This window comes from Ailuropoda melanoleuca, chromosome 9 (assembly GCF_002007445.2).
Source record: "Ailuropoda melanoleuca isolate Jingjing chromosome 9, ASM200744v2, whole genome shotgun sequence".
Lineage (NCBI taxonomy): Eukaryota > Metazoa > Chordata > Mammalia > Carnivora > Ursidae > Ailuropoda > Ailuropoda melanoleuca.
Window position 1 is genome coordinate 11,807,056 of NC_048226.1, and position 10,450 is coordinate 11,817,505.

General features: G+C 45.5%; 1 long non-coding RNA gene across 2 annotated transcripts in view; it reads left to right on the forward strand.

Annotated features, from left to right (window-relative positions):
• Nucleotides 1-5,724, forward strand: part of LOC109490367 — a 7,337-nt gene extending 1,613 nt beyond the window's left edge. Inside the window, exons 1-5 of one of the 2 annotated variants that reach the window (XR_002143698.2) lie at nt 1,088-1,203; nt 3,365-4,009; nt 4,655-4,749; nt 5,047-5,109; nt 5,349-5,724. This is a non-coding gene — a long non-coding RNA (uncharacterized LOC109490367). Of the gene's footprint in view, nt 1-1,087; nt 1,204-3,364; nt 4,010-4,654; nt 4,750-5,046; nt 5,110-5,348 lie in introns of those variants that run through there. The other variant, XR_002143699.2, reaches the window with a different exon arrangement.
• Nucleotides 5,725-10,450: the final 4,726 nt, after the last annotated feature.

Sequence of the window (10,450 nt, forward strand, 5' to 3'; positions counted from 1 at the left end):
GGATCACGCCCTAAGCCGAAGGCAGACGCTCAACAGCTGTGCCACCCAGGTGCCCCTAGAATTTCAGTTTTTGTCCTAGAAGCCTCAGGGAGCCATGGAAAGATTTTAAGCAGAGGAGAGACGTGATCATATTTGTGTTTTTTGTTTTTTGTTTTTTTTTTAAAAAGACACTAGTGGCTCTGCGGAACACTAGTTAGAAGAAGGGGGGTGGAGATCGGTCAGGGAACCCCTTGGGCAATGCTGGTGGCTAGGACTGGGAAAGCTTGGGGAGAAGTGGTGGAAAATGTAACCTGTGTGGAGGGGGATAGCAGACCGTGGGGGTAGATTGCGGAAGGGGGTTGGAACCTGAATGCAGACACTGGGGAAGGGACACAACTGTCAGATAGGTTTGGGACATATTGAGTTGAGGTACCTTTGAAGGGAGGGAGCTCCTGGGAGAGATGTGGCCCGTAGATAGCCATTGGTGAATTATCTGCTTTATGTGGTTAGTCCATAGGAATGGCAGAGCTCACCAGGGAGAAAGACTACAAAAGTGAGGGCACCTTGGGGGCAGAGAGGATCTCTCAAAGGAGGCTGAAGAGGAAGAGCCAGAGAAGTAGGAAGGATGCTGGGGAGTTGTGGCATCACTAGAGCCTTGAGAGAGTATCTCTATTTTCTCTATCTCTGCTTTACTCTTACAGAGAGCATCTCTGTGTTCTCTCCACAACCATTAGCCTTCATGACAAACACATCTCCTTCCTCCTGAATGTGGCATGTAGGGAGCAGAGCAGGAAACTAGTGCTAATGCCCTCTGGGAGGGGTATGCAGGCACTCAAAGTCTGGGCAGGAGGACCAAGGAAGGCTCTGGCAAACTCCATTAGATTTGGTGGCAGGGACAGGTAATCTGAGAATTGGGGACAGGCATGGAGAAGCTTGTGGAAGTTCAAGGCCGGGTGGGAGCATTTTCTCTGTCTACAGGTTGATGGGCTGTGAGTTCAGGGACATTATAAAGAAAGGGAACAAGGAGACCAGGGCACAGGCAATAAGGAGTCTCTTTGGACGTTCTGGGGATTAAGAAGCCTGATTTGGGGGAGATGGTGAGAGGGGAGAGCAAGGCCAGCTCTGACCACTGGTCTCCAAGAAGGCCAGCTTCCATGGCCTGTTGGGTCTTGAGATAGGGAGAAGTGCTTTTTTTTCAGGAGGAGGAGTTTGTCATTGTCAAAGGTAAGAGAATAGTCAGAGGGGAGGAGAGGATAGCATAAGGAAAACCAGTGAGGCTCTGGAGGTCCCTGAAGGGAAAGGTCAGGGATACAGGACTGTTATTCCAAATGTATGCAGGCTCTGAGAAAATCTCTGAAACCCATCCTTTCTAGAGCTGCTCAAGAGCATATAAAGCATGCACAGGGCCCAGAGAAAAGGGGCAGTGGAGAGGCAGGCTGGGAGAAGCCGGGAGGGTCAACGTGGGCCACAAGTTAAGACAACCTCAGCAGAGAGAGGCAGCCCATCAGATCCCCTCCACCACTCTCTGGGCCAACAAGCCAGAGCTAGTGCAGGCAGGCTCCTTCACTCCTTCCTCCACCCCCCGCCCCCCACCAAGGCACCGGGTCCAGCCGCCATTTTGTGCCTGGCTTTTCCAGACAACCCCCAACTGGAATCCCTCATGGTAAAGCCTTACTGCATAGAGGCAGGGCAGCCCTGCCAAGGTGCAGGCTTGAGGCTATGGCCAGAGAGAAGGTGGTGGAGTGGTGGGGGGACAGAGCAGAGAAAGCACTTTCAGACCTCCTTTGGGAGGTGGCTTCCTTATGCCTTCCAAAGCAAGACATATGCTGGGACAAAGAAATAGGTGTTCAGGGGGGAAACAAGAGACTCAGTGTGCGTACCAGAGGTGGCCACCATGACCCTGAAGGGATAACTTTAGAGTGGTTCTCCTAAGGATGGGGGGAGGCAGCACTGCGCCTCTAGGCCTTGATTTCCTCCCTTGTAAAATGGGGATAATAGAATAGTCTCTCCTTCAGAGGGCTGTTGAGGTTTCTGGGAATTAATTTTTGTATAGAATACTTAGAAAAGCCAGACACTTCACCAATGCTGGTAGATACCACTACAATTTCACAAGGCATTGTCCATTTACACGAAATTCTTGGACTTTGGGGACACAAACTACATGTCCTATTGATGTGACTCTATGCTTCTCAAAAAGTAGGCATTCCAATTTAATGATTAAATAGTAATGATAAGATTCAAATTTAGGATTACATAGTAGGAACAGTTTGAAAAACTTTTCCATGAATGCTTATTAGAATGGAAAGGGTGGAGAGTTAGGTGTCAGAAGACCACATGTGTTTGTTCTAGCGTCTTCCATTATACTAGACTTCAGTGGCCATCATGGTAGAAATGATACGTTAGTTGAGCTGATGACTCTGTTGAGGAGACAGACACAAGTTTAAAAAAATAATTATAAATTATGATTAATGCTATGAAGGGGAAAAACCCCAGTGGGAATAAGAGGATGGAGGGCTCCTAACCTTAGGTCATGAAAATCTCTGCTAAGTTAATGTGAAGCCAACGATTGGCCACTCAAAAGTGGTTATGGAGGTGTTTGGGAGGTGAGGAGGGCATTCTGGAATAGACAGTGATTTCCTTTCCCAGTTAGGGGATCTCAGGCAACTCTGTGAGAACCAATTTCTATGTTTGTAAAATGAGGATAAGCCTACCTATCCAACTGCACAACAGAACTGGTGTGAGGATAAAACGAAATGATGTGAAAGAATTCTGTTAATCACAGACAGAGGCACAGACAATCCATGAGGATTCGGGGGGGAGGTGGGGGAATGGTATAGGCTGGTGATGGGTATTAAGGAGGGCACGTATTGCATGGTGCACTGGGTGTTATACGCAAGTAATGAATCATGGAACTTTACATCAGAAACTAGGGATGTATTGTGTGATGACTAACATAATAAAAAATTATTATAAAAAAAATAAAAAGAATCCATGAGGAAAGAACTCACTGATCATTTCTTTTCACTTTTTCTATTCATTAAATTTGGTTCCTGTGTATAACATGACTATAGTACACAGGTCTCTCTGGGAGGGGCAGTGGCTAAAGGTCATGTTGAGAAGACATGACCTTGGTGTCACGAATAGCAGTGCAGGGAGAGAGGGGTATGGAAGGGAGACGAAGGTGATTCTCTGGCAGGATATGGCTGAGCTGAGCCATAGGAGATGAGGGGGGAGAGTTTAGGCTTTTGTAAAGCTGAAAATCCAGAGAAAATTTTAGTGGGGGATGTTGGTACATATTTCAGTGTTCAGGAGACACAAAAAAACCCTTCTGGGACCCCTGCTGGGGGATGGTCATAGTTAATGTTACTTTATCTTCTCCAAGCAGCCGTTAAATTCCAGAAACAGAGAGGCAGATGTGCTTTTCCACGGATGCTCAGAAATGTGACTTCATCCAGTAGATCATCGACAAATATTTAATGCATTGAAGGATGGTCCAAATGAGAAGTACCCCAGGAGAGTCCTGCCAGGCTGCCCTGCAATTTCTGGGCTATAAAGGAGTCCCATGAGATCAGGATCAAAACTTTCTGTGGGTTTGCAAAAACATCTTCTTTCACATGCACAGTGAAGTAGGACAAGGGCTACAAATGAATGAATCCAGAAAGTGCTCTGCTCTGGGGAGAAGCATCTTTCCCGGTTGGACGGTGGCACATCAGCCGTTGCCATGTTTCCCCCTTCAATCTGAAACCCATGGACTATGATATGCTGCTCATTAGGTCACAGTGTCACTGCAGCCATGGGTGACCAGCCAGCCGGTGTGCCTACAGCTTCTGAATGGCGTTTTCTGACTGTTACTGTATTGGTGGTTTCGAGAAAATTGAAGGAGAAAGAAACATCAGTTGAAGTTGCCTACAGCAAGACATAGCAAGGTCACATCCTGATAAAGACATTTTCTCAGCCACACTGTTCGTCTCAAAAGAACAGAAGCAATGAAACCAACATTCTAGTAGAGGAGCTTTCAGGTGGCCTTCAGGTAAGGGGGTGAGATAGGAACTGTCTCGAAGGGAAGGAGGCGGGGAGACGGAGGGTCTGTTTCATCTAGGAGGGGGAAAGTTGGAGAAGGGACTGATTTTTATGATGCCATGGGGTTCAGGTTTTTTATGGCAGATTTGGGACTGTTCCCTGCTGCATTTGGACCCCATGTTCAAGGCGACTTCCAAAGGGGTCCATGAAATATACCTTCTCAAGCTCCAAGAGACTTTGACTCTTGAAACTGTAAATGTTAATTTTTATGAATGGCCTTGTATAAGTAAAGAGGAGGGATGAAGAAAGGTATTTGGAATAGAAAAGTATAGAAGGGGCCAAGAGAAACTGAAGGCTTTGAACAAGGGGTGGTGGAGTTGGGTCAAGGCAGATCAAGAGTATTCTGGAGCAGATTCCTAACATCTCCAGGAAGAAAGGCAAACTTAGTGTTAGCAGAAGTGACAGACTGGCAATGGTAATCAGGAGAGAGTCAGAAGCACGAGCTTCTCTCTACTTCCTGCAGAGGTGAGGAGAAGCTGGGAGGCCAGCTCAGAGCTGCTTGGGCTTGTAGGGGAGCACATGCAGGGACAAGGGGTCCAGACGCCAAGGGTTTGACCATTTCCTGTCTTCCACGCGTCTCTTTTCCCACTAACAGCCACCTGTCAGCAGTTCATAGGCAGGCTCCAGACTCCACAGAAATGGAGGAAACTCAGTGCATCTCATGGAAGGAGGACCTCACACTGCCGAGTGGTCAGTTCTCCCCGTATGGATCCCGGCATTTGACACAATTCCAATTAAAATTGCAATGGGAGTTTTTTGAACTTGGAATGATATTTCTAATATTTATTTGAAAGAATTTATTTTGGAAGAACAAGTAAAACTCGCACATAAAATAAGTAGCAAGGAGAAGCTTGCGTTGTTAGATTTTCGAAGCGTATTTTAAATCTTAAATCATTTGAACAGTATGAAGCTGGTGGCCAAATAGGTCAATGACAAAGAATAGAAAGCCCAGATCCGGGTTTATTTTTGCCTTATCTGCTTTTATAGGAGTGGCATTTCCATTTAGAACATTGAGTAATAGAGACGCATCGCAGTTTGGAGCAAACAAAGGTAAGTGTCCATTCGTTGCCATTGTGCTGCAAAGACAGGAACGAGGGTGTCACCAGCCAAGAGTGCCATTTTTTTTCAGCCCTAAATTCCCTGTTGTTTCTTGTCAGGTCACATTGTGTTCAGCTGTTTAGCTATCTTTCTTTTGGTACGGAATGCTTTTGATAGCTGAGATTGGAAGCCTGAGATCTGTCCGAGTTCTGTGCCTGCTGACTTGTTGGTGCTCTCGGTTTTCTTTAAAGGTGTGAATACGAAGGTGAAGGAGGGCAGTGTGAAGCCTCTGACATCCAGCAGTGCCGGGGGAGCAAATGCAGTGTCTCCAGAATCACTCGCGGCTACTGCAAATGCTTTGCCTGTTTTCTGAAATTTATCCAGTCTCTTTCTACCCCAGCACCAACATGGCCACCCTCTAGATTACCCTGGAACACCTCGAGTCGGTGATTTTACTGAATAAACGTGGCATTGCAAGTCTGTGAGTAAAGTGTAAGTCATGCAATGATCGACCCAGAAATCACCGGATTATTATTATTTTTCAATGAGTAATTACCCAACGCCTGCTTGGGGGGCAGGCCAGGCATGGTTCTGGGTGCTGAGAACTAGCATGTGAACAAAAGAAATACGTCTTTGGGGCGCCTGGGTGACACAGCGGTTAAGCGTCTGCCTTTGGCTCAGGGCGTGATCCCAGCGTTCTGGGATTGAGCCCCACATCAGGCTCTTCTGCTATGAGCCTGCTTCTTCCTCTCCCACTCCCCCTGCTTGTGTTCCCTCTCTTGCTGGCTGTCTCTATCTCTGTCAAATAAATAAAAAATCTTTATAAAAAAAAAAAAGAAATACGTCTTTGCTGTCCCAGGGAGCAGTGAGTTTCTAGGGAAGGGGAGACACAATGGACTAAGAATCAACCAACATATAATTTGACAGGTGGCTGGTGAAATGAAGAAAAGTGAATCTAGCCGGGGAGACAGGAACTGCTGGATGTGGGTGATGGTCTAGGAAGGCTCCTTGGATAAGGTGGCATCTGGGAAGAGGCCTGAAGACTCACACAGGTCCATGGCATGGAGGTCGCGGCAGGTGGACTGGTTACCCAAAGGGGATCAGTGTTTACACCTCTTCCTCTCTACAGCAATTATTGTCAGTAATTATGCAACAACTAGAAATCATTCTTGATTCCCTCTTAGTCTTAGAACAATTTAAAGACCGTACATTTCACTTTCAAGATAATATTCGATTTCAGTAAAATATTGTACAATGACTTTAATTGTGTATATTTGCCCCTTAAAAAAACCCCTCAAAGCTACACCTTACAGAATCACACTATGTTCACGGTTTAAACTTAAACACAGATAACTCCCCAGTGGTCAGATGCAATGACAGAGTAAAGGAAGTCAAATTCTGATTCTTGGACTCTGTAATCATGGTGCTGTGGTTGGGTCTTTTGAGTCTACTGTTTAAACTCAAACACAAGGGTATGTGGTGCTGGGAGACGGAGACAGAAACTCCACCCAAACCAAGCTCAAATGAGTCTGAAACCTTACCAACTACACTGCAAAATGCCTGTCAATGAATCTGTGTTTACATAGACCTAATATTTGCGTTTTTGTGTACATGAATGTGACTGTGCATGTGTGTGTGTGTGTGAGTGTGAGTGCCTTCTTCCCTGCTCCCCAACTCCCCAAGATGTGTTCCCCAAAACTCTCGACATTGGCCAAACTACAGCGTGTGCAGGTGTTCCTTGCTCACGTCTACGGCTGAAGTTATGTTCTAAGGGAGTTCCCAGTGGCAGGTTCTCTGGACCTGTGTTTCTATTGCTCTGATTGGAAGAATGAAAAACTGGTCTTCATTGAGCTCAGGTCCCTGAGGTTTTTGTGTTTCTGACTCTGCCACGGAATTTCCCCATCCTCCAGCTGCTTACCTTGTCCCTGGTAAGGACAAGGCTTACCTGGGCCCCTGTTTACTGGGAATTTTAGTGCTACTGGAGTAGCCGGGAGAACAGAGGTTGGGGGTGCGAGTACCACTATGGCCACCCTAAGGACATCCATTGCGCAGTAGAGAGAGGGCCATCCACTGCTCTGGTTGGATGGATCCCCCTCTGATTGGGTAACCCTGCGGGATAAAGCAGCATTATTTCATATGGTTATAAAATGCCCAGCTTTGGTCATTTTCACTGAAGTTGGCAGAAATTTTTAAATGCCATTCAACTTACCGAAAGATTGCCTCTCGGTCACATTGTAGTGTGTGTCTGCATGTTCCGCTTTTACCTGCTTGGGAATTTAGCAGGAGAAGAGAGCGTGCCTTTGCCATTTTTAAACAGAAGTTCTAGGGGTCTAATCAAATCATTTTCTTGAACTATAATTTATGTGAGTGCCTCTGCTGGGGAGAAGCTGAAAGGGGTGAGGTTAAGACGGACTATATGTCTCTTCATGGCTTTGCGGGCAACAGAGAAGATAGCACCCGAGAACATTACCCTTGGCTTGCTCACGGGGCGGTAGCCGATGCCTTTAATGGAAGGCCTCTCCTTGGAGCTTGACTAATCCGGGTACCCTTAAGGGAGGCTGGGATTGCTCTATTTCTATAACGTCCACTTGCTGTTGGCTTGAAGATGAAGGGTTAATATATAGGGGTCTGCTTGCTTAGAAGTTGAATGTTGCATGATCTGGAGTAAGCCAACTGGGCTGACAGAGCTTGCCTCCACCTCTAGGTGGATCCTTGAGTTACCAGATGTGAGTACACGGAGAAAAAAGCCCCAGGTCAGCTGGGTCTCTGACCACAGGGTTTGAAGGAAACCCAGGCTATTTAAAAAATATCTTTTTTCTTTAGAAAAATGTGTTTATACAAATGTACGCTCTGAAAAAGGAGACTTTGGTTGCCAGTGGAGGCCACTCTGTTCCAGGGCCTCAGATGGTTTGCAGCATGGAGTCAGCCTTAACTGAAGAGCTTTGCTTCCGCCCAGCCAGGACACCCTCAGCTTCTCTGTCAGCAGAGAAGCAGTCTTGTTTAGTGTTCTTTATTTTTTCACTCACAGCCTCTTGTCCATTGGGTGACAGGAAAAACACCAACTTGGGTTTTGTGTTATTTACATTTTAAGATCCTAATTAAACTCCATCTGGTGCTGTTTATGGAAGGGAAGAGGCCTCTGATAAGCACAGCTGGGGAGGAGATTTTCCAGCGCTGCTGTCCTGTTGTTTTGCTCACTTTCTCCCAGCACAGGGGACCGTCTACAAACAATCAGAGAAGTGAAAGAAGTCTGAAGGCAAAATATGTCTTCAGAATTTCACCAAGTCTTTGGATTTGAATGGAGATAGATGAGTGACATGATATGGAACTTGAGACCCCAGCTGGAGACTCTAGAACTTACAGCCACTCCTTTAAAGCCCCCTGTCCTTCTCTTTCAGCTGCACACCAATGCTCATTCATGGCCCAATTGAAGAGACAAAAGGAAAATTAAAGGATCTGTGATCAGAATGTTGGGTCTTTAGATGGGGGAGGGACCCAAGAAGACACTCCACCCAATAGCCTATTTTTCACAGACTAATCTGAGGTCTGTTTATCCCCATGACACACCTGTGTCTTCTAAGGAAACAACACTGGTCTACAGATAACGTGTTGGAAATGTATGTTGTTGCAAAGGACAATGGTTTCTTTTCTTGATGGCCAGGGACATGTGGGGCTAGGATCAGAACTCTGGGTCTTTAGTATCCTTTTTTTTTTTTTCTTAAATATGGACTGGATAAAAGTTAAAAATGAACCAGAGTTCTTATTTACTCTGTGGGTGAGTAAATAAGGACTTGGAGGCTGGGCCTGGAGGCCGAGTCTATGCCGTAGCCACGTTGTCTGTTCATCTCGGAGTCCATGGAACTGTGTTCTGTGATGGGTGAGGTCACAAGTCCACAGAAGCCCAGGAAGCCATTCAGATAACTGTGACACTTGACGGGAGGTGGTCATTGAGTGTTCTCTGTGGAAGAGGATACTTACCTGGTGACGTGGGAAGAGAGCACCATTAAAAGGTCATTTGGTGATGAAACTGAGTATCCCCTTCCAGTCAGGAGAGGCTTATAAAATGGTCTTTCATGAGGCGTGCAGGAATTCCAGAGGCAGGGTCACCTGGCAGTCTTATAAATATGGAGGTGAGTGGGAAATAGAGGGTGAAAAGGAGAGCTGGCGGCGGGGGGCATAGGAAGGATAGAATAGGGCAAATTTGGGGAGTATGGAAGGACAGCAGGTACTGCGGTCAGGAGGGTTCCGAGGGGGATGTTTGAGGTCAATAAGAGCCTAGGGCTCCTCGGAGCAGGCGTAGTTACAATTTTAAGCGACGTGAGCCTCGGTTTGAGGGTCAAACACATCATTCTCAAAGTGCCTGTGTAACGTGTTCACCCTCCATCTCACTTCCTGACCTGGCCTAACACCGCTTTCAAAGGGGACTCTGCTTATTTCTGCTGGAGGCAGGCAGGCAATAGGCACGTCATCGGAGCCGAGGCCTCTGTGTGTGCGTTTTGAAGCCAACGTGTCATCAGTCCAAACTCTATTGTTCTACGTGCAGATCAATTGTAATCTGCACGACATTTAAGAAATAACTAAATATCTAAAATAAATATATATTCAAACATATATAGAAAATAGAGAATCAAAACAGTTCACGACCACAAAATCAAGGAAACTCCAAAGAATATGCAACTGGAGTAGACATAGGCATACAGAAATCAAAGAGAAAAATGGCAGAAGTCCTTATCGGTAATTACATGTAATGGCGAAAACTCTCCAAAATGCAGTGACTGACAGAATGGAGGGAAAAACCAAGATCCTACCTTATCTTGTCTATGTGAAACTTGCTTCAGATGTAACATTGAGCAAAAAATGAATCGTGGAACACTACGTCAAACACTAGTAATGTACTGTGCAGTGACTAACATAATAAAGATGTAACACTGAAAAAGGATGAAAGTGAAAGTATGAAAAAGACGCTCTATATAAATAGTAACAAAAGAGAGGCGTGGAGTCTATAGTATTTAAAAAATCTAGACTTTAAGTCAAAAACTCTTACGAAAGGCAAGGGCATTATACACCCATAAAAGTAAATTTAGCAAATTTTTATATAATTTGAAAACATCAAAAATATTCCCCAAATAGGGGCACGAGGCTCGCTCAGTAGGAGGAGCATTGGGACTCTTGATCTCGGGGTTATGAGTTTAAGCCCCACATTGGGTGTAGAGATTACTTAAAAGTACATAAAATTTAAGAAAAAAAATCCCCCCAATGTAAGAGTAAATATTAACTGAATTGAAAGAGAAATAGTTTCACAATAATATTTGAAGACTTCAAGAACCCAATTTCAAATGGAGAGCATATCTAC